The 9,934-nt window shown below is 34.1% G+C and overlaps 1 pseudogene; it reads right to left on the bottom strand.

Moving 5' to 3' along the window:
• Window positions 1-503: 503 nt before the first annotated feature.
• On the bottom strand, window positions 504-3,725 carry LOC139863244 (uncharacterized; annotated as a pseudogene).
• Window positions 3,726-9,934: the final 6,209 nt, after the last annotated feature.

Here is a 9,934-nt window from a genome sequence, read left to right as displayed (position 1 = left end):
TACGACGCTATTACGATGCTATTACAAGTATATTCTATCATCTGTTTACAATTTCTATCACAAATATTTCCTATGAGAGAGTGTCTCGTAAGAATGATCTTCATTGGAAATACAAAAACAAATACAAATATATATAAATTTTTAAGTAGATATATGTATGTGAGTTAACGGGTATATCCGTGACCCGCCAACAGATATAAAGGTTTATTAGTACCCGCGGGTGAAATTTTTTTTTAAATATACCCGCCCATGATGGATACAGATACTTCCATGTCGCGGAATTTTTCCACACGTTGTCATCCCTAATATTAACTTTCTCCATGAAAAAACGTCAATCCTAGGATACTTATTTTTTATTTATGTATATTATATCACCTATGAAATCAAACAAGACAATGTGATACTTCTTAAATTGCTACAAAACCAAACTCATATAAATATATTACATCACCATGAAATCAAACCATATATTCAACATCTTTGACAGTAAATATAATGCGCGTCTAATACACATCATCTTCTACTTGGCATTTACTTTCAGTTCTTGAATGCAATCTTGGTATTCTACCTGAAAAGCTAAAACACACATACAATGATCAAGTCAAACCATTTAGTGATAATCTACATATCATTAAGAAAGATAAAACAGGGCACCTCAAGTACGTTGAATTGCATCCAGAATATGTTGCAACTCATGGACAACATTTTTGATATTCATCCGTTGAGATGGGGAATCAACAGAGCATGATACTCCGATCTTCACAGTTAAAGCCACACATTCCTCTATAATCTTTGCATTTGAAAGCCTACTTCTCACATTGACATAATCCTCATGATGAAGATTTAAAAGTTCGCCATTGATAATATCATTTACATGATCTGGTAAGGCCATGTAAGCAAACTTATGAAGGCTAACACCTTCCTTAAATATGTCATCTGTCGGCTTTTTCCCGGTCATCACTTCCAATAATAATATTCCGTAACTATAGATATCCCCACTGATAGTCATCTCATTTCCAAGACCATACTCTGCAAGTTATAAGCAATTACAATAGAATAATAGTGTATTAAATTAAGTATGTATAGGAGTACATCAATTTACCTGGAGGTGCATAACCAATTGTTCCTTTGATGATAGATGAACTATTTAAGCTTAAATCTGTTCCAAGAAATCGAGCTAGACCAAAGTCTCCAACATGGGCTACCATATCTTCATCAAGTAGAATGTTGCTAGGCTTCAAGTCACCATGAACAATGCTTGGTATGCAATGATTGTGAAGATAATCAAGTGCATATGCGATATTGATGAGAATATTTATTCTTTGAACAAGGTTGAGTCTAGATGTATAACTTTCACTTGTATGGAGCGAATCATGTAAACTTCCATTGGGCATGAACTCGTAAATCAAAGCTTTGAAATCATTGCCTTGAAAGTCAACACCAGAACATGAGGTTATTATCTTCAACAAATTGCGATGTCGAATACTCCGCCATACTTCGCACTCAGCAGTAAAGCTTCTATCCGCTCCTCGGTTTTGAAGATGTAATACTTTGACTGCAACCAATTTGTCATCTTCATTAAATGTTCCTTTATAAACAGAACTAAACCCACCATTCCTGATTAAGTTGGCTTCCGAGAAGCCATTGGTAGCTTTCAGAAGCTGACCGTATGAAACTTTCAAGAATCGCCCATTTATCGATGATGATTGTGGCACTTGGTATTCATTTTTCCTTTTATAACAAAGGTACATGAAACTAAATATGCTGATGAGTCCGGACACACTCAAAATGAATATCACAAAAAGAGGAAACTTTTTTCCATTATGTTTCTTCGTCAACTTGCATTTGGGTAACCCGAGTTCAACTAAGCCACCACAAAGCCTACTATTGCCCAAAATCGAGAATGCACTTGAATTAGCAAACACTCCTACTATCGGTACTTCACCCTCAAAATCATTATAGGACAGGTTCAAGTATAACAAAAACAAGAACTGTTCAAAAAGTGTGAAATGTTGCCCGATAAATTATTATAAGAAAGATCAAGCGTTTCGAGTCCTCTCAGAGAACTTAACGACGATGGTATCATGCCTTGAAATAAGTTTCCCTTGAGGTTTAACAATGTAAGGCTAATGCAACCACCGAGACTATGAGGTATGTTACCCGATAAACGATTATAAGATAAATCCAGATTAGTCAACATCTTGAAGTCTCCAACATCTCCAGGAACTGAACCAGACAAATTGTTATGAAAAAGACTTAATGTTATCGTTAGCGATGATAGTTGTAAAATTTCTTTCGGTATGTTGCCGCTAAGTTTGTTGTCAGAAAGGAACAATTCTGATAATTGACGACAGTTCCCCAGGCGTGATGGAATATGGCCTTCGAGTGCATTGGAATCTAAATACAGAGTGCCTAATATTGATAAGTTTCTGATTGTATCTGGGATCGACCCTGAAAGTTGGTTTTGGTATAGACTAAGATATTGTAGATTTTGAAGGTTACCAATAATAGAAGGTATTTTTCCTGTGAATTGATTTCTTGATAATTCTAACATGCTTAATCCAACCAGATTGATTATCTCTGAAGGGATGTTTCCAGAAAACATATTCCCTGATACATCTAAGTATTCGATTTGATTCAAAAGATTACCAATGGATCCTGGAAGAACTCCTTCAAACTTGCAATTAAAAATACCAAAATTAACCAATTTGCTGCAGTTTTTCAACGAATCGATAAACTTCATTTCACCAGCTTCTGCGCGTCCATGGAGATTGGTATTACCTAAGTTTATTGAAGAAATATCACTTAGTTTTCCAAAGTCAATACTCAGCTTCCCTCTGAAACTATTGTTGCGGATTTCAAGAATCCTTAACTTGGAACAATTAGATATCGAGGATGGAAGAAATCCACCAAGTTGGTTCTCCCTTAATTGAAGGGAAACAAGATTTGGGAGCGTTGCACCTATGTCGGGTGGAAAAGTACCACTAAGTTGATTCGTAACCAAATACAAAGTAGTTAGAAACGAGAGGTTATAAAGGGAACGAGGGATTGTTCCATATAATTACAATCTCCAGCCTTAAAAAGTCTTAAACTTTTCAATCTGCCTAAGGTGTCCGGAATATTCCCACCCAAAGGATTTGATGAAACTGAGATTATTTGCATCGATGTGATATTCCCCAAAGAAGATCGGATTCCACCAGTTAAATTATTATCTTGAAGTGCAAGCCGAGAAAGTTTCAAGAGCAAACTAACCTCCTTAGGTATGCTTCCGACTAGATGGTTTGTATCAAGGAAAAGTTGTTCAAGATTGGAACAACGAGACAAGTTAGTTGGAATGACTCCGTTAAATTGGATTAGCTGAAGAACAAGGACGCGCAGTCTGGATAAACGACCCAGCTCTTGAGGGATGGTTCCTTGAAAACTGTTGTTTTCAAGTAGAATTCGACGCAGGAATGTAAGATTTCCTACATGAGGAGACAAAGAACCTTCTAGACCTTTCAAAATCAGTTGTAGAGCAATCACTTTCTATGCCGTTTTCCACATGAAACACCACTCCAGTCACAAAAATGCAAGGAAGTGTTCCATGAGGTTAAAACTCCATACGGATCTCGTGTGATCATCTTATAGAACGATAACAACGCCAAGTGATCGGTCTCGTTTCCGTCATTGGAAGCCGAGATGGTGGTGGCAGTCACAAGAAATATAATAATGAAACCAGAAAACATGAAAGTAATAATATGAGAGAATTTTACTAGTAAGCAAGATATTGGTTTCCTTGAGTTCATTTTTGGATTTGATCAAAAATAATTGATCACAAAGATAAGTTTGTATTAGCTTTCTATCCTCATGTTGTTTGCTTTTATATTTTATCAATCCAAGACAACGTTTGTTGCATTCTGCTATATTTCCACATTAAGTTACAAACTTGAAGTGACAATTTTTAAAGGTCACAAAAACATCTGTCCATGTATTCTAAGCCTTAAAATATGCACCACAAGACTTTAAGAAGACAACTACTACAGTACTATTTTTCCACATTAACCTACAAATTTGAAAGTGACAATTTTGAAGTACACAAAAACATCTGTCCATGCATTCTAAGACTTAAAATATGCACCACAAGTCTTCTAATCACATGCTATTAGAAAACGTCTCATCTTCAGTTAACTTGCAAAATGGAAGACCAAGTCGTCTAATCAACTAACACCAATAATAGGTTTACTGTAATGCATCTTGTTCTTAGTTTAGAATTTTTCGTGTCGAATGATTCTAATCAACTCAGCATTATTTAAAAATTATACTATTATGCACATTTTATTGGAGCATATGAAATACAAGAACTTCACCTAAAAGTTCGTAACAAAATGTTCCTCTAACCCTAATTGATCTATTATGGTTTGAACCTATACCAAGAAATCTAGCTAAACAAAAGTCTCCAACATGGGCCACCATATCATCATCGAGTAGATGCAACGTCAATGATAATATATATACTTTGAAACAATACTAAACAACTTAAATACTGATCCTAACATAGCTTCTGTATTGAGCCCAACAACTATTTGGAACAGAGTCACTCATGTGCAGGTCGGGATGGTGGGGCAAACCTCATCAAGGATGGCGAATTTAGGCCAATCCCACATCGGCAGTGGAAATGGGTGATCTTGAGATTATGTTTCGGCATGACGAGGACGTTAGGAATTAAAGTGGAGGAGTTAGTAACAACCCGTCTCACATTGGACAGAGAATGAAATTGTGTGTCCCTTATAAGCTTATAGTATAGATAACTAAGATCTCTCACTATGGTTTTTAGTTGAAACCTGAAGATACCCGGTTAGTCAATTGCTTTAGCTTGTGAGGGAAGATTTTCTCTCGGGTTGTGACGGACATGCGGTTCGTGCATCTCTTAGGGCCGAATTGAGGGTCGTTTCATAGATTATATATGCCGGCATATTTGAATCAATTTTGGTAGTAATAGCGTCTTCATCAGCTCGTGAAGACCCGAGTGCTCCTAAAGCTTATAGAAAGAATCTTTTATCTAGGGACAATACCATCTCTATCCAAAATATTTGCATTTGCAGTCTACAATATAAACAAATAACATGAGTGTCAAAACCAGAACTTTATTTTGCAGCTCACTTTATCTCTATACAACGATAAACTGCCAAATATTGATGGCAAAACATGATAAACTTCTGGACTTGAAATTTTCGTGGGATGTTGGACTGGGCAAACTGTAACGACCCGACTTTTTTGACTTGCTTTTATGCCTTGTATTTTTGCGAAACTGCGTAATTGTGCGTACTGTGTTACTTTATTACTCCGAAATCTTGGCACACATGTTTTATATTCATATATACTTTAAAATGTGCCTTGGTGTGTGTGGAATGCTTAACTTGTCCACCGGATGCTTTATAACCGTTTGTGTTACTTGCCGTTACGAATAAACCGCGGACTGCGCGCACGTTTAACTTTTGTCGGAACCGGAATATTTGGACAGCGAAATATTAATTATTATCTTATAATAATAATTACTTGGGCCTTTGGATGCTAAATTTTATTTATTTAATTGCTAAAGCCCAATAGTTAGTCTTGTTGGACTTTCTACCTTGTTGGGCTCAAGCCCACCCTACTCTAGCTAGTGACCCAATTAATTAGCCCAAGTATTATTACTAGTGGCCCATAATAATAAATAAATAATAAAGAAATTAATTAATGAGTCATACTAGCATAATGGATAAGGTTTATCTAATTGTCACATGTGATTATAGCAAAAGGACACACTTTAGACAACTACTAATCAAAAAGCAACATGGTGTCTCCCCCTCTCCCCCTCAAAAATTTTGGCCACTATGGCCTCCATGTCATCAATCCAAGTCAAATTATGCCTATAAATACTAGCCTAATCCCATTCATTTAACACTTACTCTCATTTGAATTTTATACACACTTGTTCTTTCTTTCTTTCCTTACTTGTAAGTTTTCTTTTTCTTCCTCTTTTCTTCATCAATTTCGTGTACATCATCATCATTCTTATGGAGATCAAAGTTCCTTTTAGCTTTGATCTTACTTATATCTTGTTGATTCAAGCATGAATCTTTCAAGAACATGGAAGATTCAAGCTTTCTAGCTTGAATCTTCATATCTTTTGTGAAATGCCCCGTTCTTATTGATTAAAAACGTTCCATATTAATTGATTTCGTTGCGAGGTTTTGACCTCTATATGAGACGTTTTTCAAAGACTGCATTCATTTTTAAAACAAACCATAACCTTTATTTCATAAATAAAGGTTTAAAAAGCTTTACGTAGATTATCAAATAATGATAATCTAAAATATCCTGTTTACATACGACCATTACATAATGGTTTACAATACAAATATGTTACATCGAAATCAGTTTCTTGAATGCAGTTTTTACACAATATCATACAAACATGGACTCCAAATCTTGTCATTATTTTTGTATGCAACAGCGGAAGCTCTTAGTATTCACCTGAGAATAAACATGCTTTAAACGTCAACAAAAATGTTGGTGAGTTATAGGTTTAACCTATATATATCAAATCGTAACAATAGACCACAAGATTTCATATTTCAATATACATCCCATACATAGAGATAAAAATCATTCATATGGTGAACACCTGGTAACCGACATTAACAAGATGCATATATAAGAATATCCCCATCATTCCGGGACACCCTTCGGATATGATATAAATTTCGAAGTACTAAAGCATCCGGTACTTTGGATGGGGTTTGTTAGGCCCAATAGATCTATCTTTAGGATTCGCGTCAATTAGGGTGTCTGTTCCCTAATTCTTAGATTACCAGACTTAATAAAAAAGGGCATATTCGATTTCGATAATTCAACCATAGAATGTAGTTTCACGTACTTGTGTCTATTTTGTAAATCATTTATAAAATCTGCATGTATTCTCATCCCAAAAATATTAGATTTTAAAAGTGGGACTATAACTCACTTTCACAGATTTTTACTTCGTCGGGAAGTAAGACTTGGCCACTGGTTGATTCACGAACCTATAACAATATATACATATATATCAAAGTATGTTCAAAATATATTTACAACACTTTTAATATATTTTGATGTTTTAAGTTTATTAAGTCAGCTGTCCTCGTTAGTAACCTACAACTAGTTGTCCACAGTTAGATGTACATAAATAAATCGATAAATATTATCTTGAATCAATCCACGACCCAGTGTATACGTATCTCAGTATTGATCACAACTCAAACTATATATATTTTGGAATCAACCTCAACCCTGTATAGCTAACTCCAACATTCACATATAGAGTGTCTATGGTTGTTCCGAAATATATATAGATGTGTCGACATGATAGGTCGAAACATTGTATACGTGTCTATGGTATCTCAAGATTACATAATATACAATACAAGTTGATTAAGTTATGGTTGGAATAGATTTGTTACCAATTTTCACGTAGCTAAAATGAGAAAAATTATCCAATCTTGTTTTACCCATAACTTCTTCATTTTAAATCCGTTTTGAGTGAATCAAATTGCTATGGTTTCATATTGAACTCTATTTTATGAATCTAAACAGAAAAAGTATAGGTTTATAGTCGGAAAAATAAGTTACAAGTCGTTTTTGTAAAGGTAGTCATTTCAGTCGAAAGAACGACGTCTAGATGACCATTTTAGAAAACATACTTCCACTTTGAGTTTAACCATAATTTTTGGATATAGTTTCATGTTCATAATAAAAAACATTTTCCCAGAATAACAACTTTTAAATCAAAGTTTATCATAGTTTTTAATTAACTAACCCAAAACAGCCCGCGGTGTTACTACGACGGCGTAAATCCCGTTTTACGGTGTTTTTCGTGTTTCCAGGTTTTAAATCATTAAGTTAGCATATCATATAGATATAGAACATGTGTTTAGTTGATTTTAAAAGTCAAGTTAGAAGGATTAACTTTTATTTGCGAACAAGTTTAGAATTAACTAAACTATGTTCTAGTGATTACAAGTTTAAACCTTCGAATAAGATAGCTTTATATGTATGAATTGAATGATGTTATGAACATCATTACTACCTTAAGTTCCTTGGATAAACCTACTGGAAAAGAGAAAAGTAGATCTAGCTTCAATGGATCCTTGGATGGCTCGAAGTTCTTGAAGCAGAATCATGACACGAAAACAAGTTCAAGTAAGATCATCACTTGAAATAAGATTGTTATAGTTATAGAAATTGAACCAAAGTTTGAATATGATTATTACCTTGTATTAGAATGATAACTTACTGTAAGAAACAAAGATTTCTTGAGGTTGGATGATCACCTTACAAGATTGGAAGTGAGCTCGCAAACTTGAAAGTATTCTTGATTTTATGAAACTAGAACTTTTGAAATTTATGAAGAACACTTAGAACTTGAAGATAGAACTTGAGAGAGATCAATTAAATGAATAAAATTGAAGAATGAAAGTGTTTGTAGGTGTTTTTGGTCGTTGTTGTATGGATTAGATATAAAGGATATGTAATTTTGTTTTCATGTAAATAAGTCATGAATGATTACTCATATTTTTGTAATTTTATGAGATATTTCATGCTAGTTGCCAAATGATGGTTCCCACATATGTTAGGTGACTCACATGGGCTGCTAAGAGCTGATCATTGGAGTGTATATACCAAGAGTACATACATCTAAAAGCTGTGTATTGTACGAGTACGAATACGGATGCATACGAGTAGAATTGTTGATGAAACTGAACGAGGATGTAATTGTAAGCATTTTTGTTAAGTAGAAGTATTTTGATAAGTGTCTTGAAGTCTTTCAAAAGTGTATGAATACATATTAAAACACTACATGTATATACATTTTAACTGAGTCGTTAAGTCATCGTTAGCCGTTACATGTAAGTGTTGTTTTGAAACCTTTAGGTTAACGATCTTGTTAAATGTTGTTAACCCAATGTTTATAATATCAAATGAGATTTTAAATTATTATATTTTCATGATATTATGATGTACGAATATCTCTTAATATGATATATATATACATTAAATGTCGTTACAACGATAATCGTTACATATATGTCTCGTTTCAAAATCATTAAGTTAGTAGTCTTGTTTTTACATATGTAGTTCATTATTAATATACTTAATGATATGTATACTTATCATAATATCATGTTAACTATATATATAACCATATATATGTCATCATATAGTTTTTACAAGTTTTAACGTTCGTGAATCACCTGGTCAACTTGGGTGGTCAATTGTCTATATGAAACCTATTTCAATTAATAAAGTCTTAACAAGTTTGATTGCTTAATATGTTGGAAACACTTAATCATGTAAATAACAATTTCATTTAATATATATATAAACATGGAAAAGTTCGGGTCACTACAGTACCTACCAGTTAAATAAATTTCTTCCCGAAATTTTAAGCAGTTGGAGGTGTTGACGTATCTTCTGGAAATAAATGCGGGTATTTCTTCTTCATCTGATCTTCTCGTTCCCAGGTGAACTCAGGTCCTCTATGAGCATTCCATCGAACCTTACCAATTGGTATCTTGTTTTGCTTAAGTCTTTTAACCTCACGATCCATTATTTCGACGGGTTCTTCGATGAATTGAAGTTTTTCGTTGATTTGGATTTCATCTAACAGAATAGTGAGATCTTCTTTAGCAAAACATTTCTTCAAATTCGAGACGTGGAAAGTGTTATGTACAGCCGCGAGTTGTTGAGGTAACTCAAGTCGGTAAGCTACTGGTCCGACACGATCAATAATCTTGAATGGTCCAATATACCTTGGATTTAATTTCCCTCGTTTACCAAATCGAACAACGCCTTTCCAAGGTGCAACTTTAAGCATGACCATCTCTCCAATTTCAAATTCTATATCTTTTCTTTTAATGTCAGCGTAGCTCTTTTG

This window comes from Rutidosis leptorrhynchoides, chromosome 8, assembly GCF_046630445.1.
Source record: "Rutidosis leptorrhynchoides isolate AG116_Rl617_1_P2 chromosome 8, CSIRO_AGI_Rlap_v1, whole genome shotgun sequence".
NCBI classification, from domain to species: domain Eukaryota; kingdom Viridiplantae; phylum Streptophyta; class Magnoliopsida; order Asterales; family Asteraceae; genus Rutidosis; species Rutidosis leptorrhynchoides.
The sequence above is the reverse complement of the archived record's forward strand: the minus strand, read 5'-3'. Positions and strand labels throughout refer to the sequence as shown.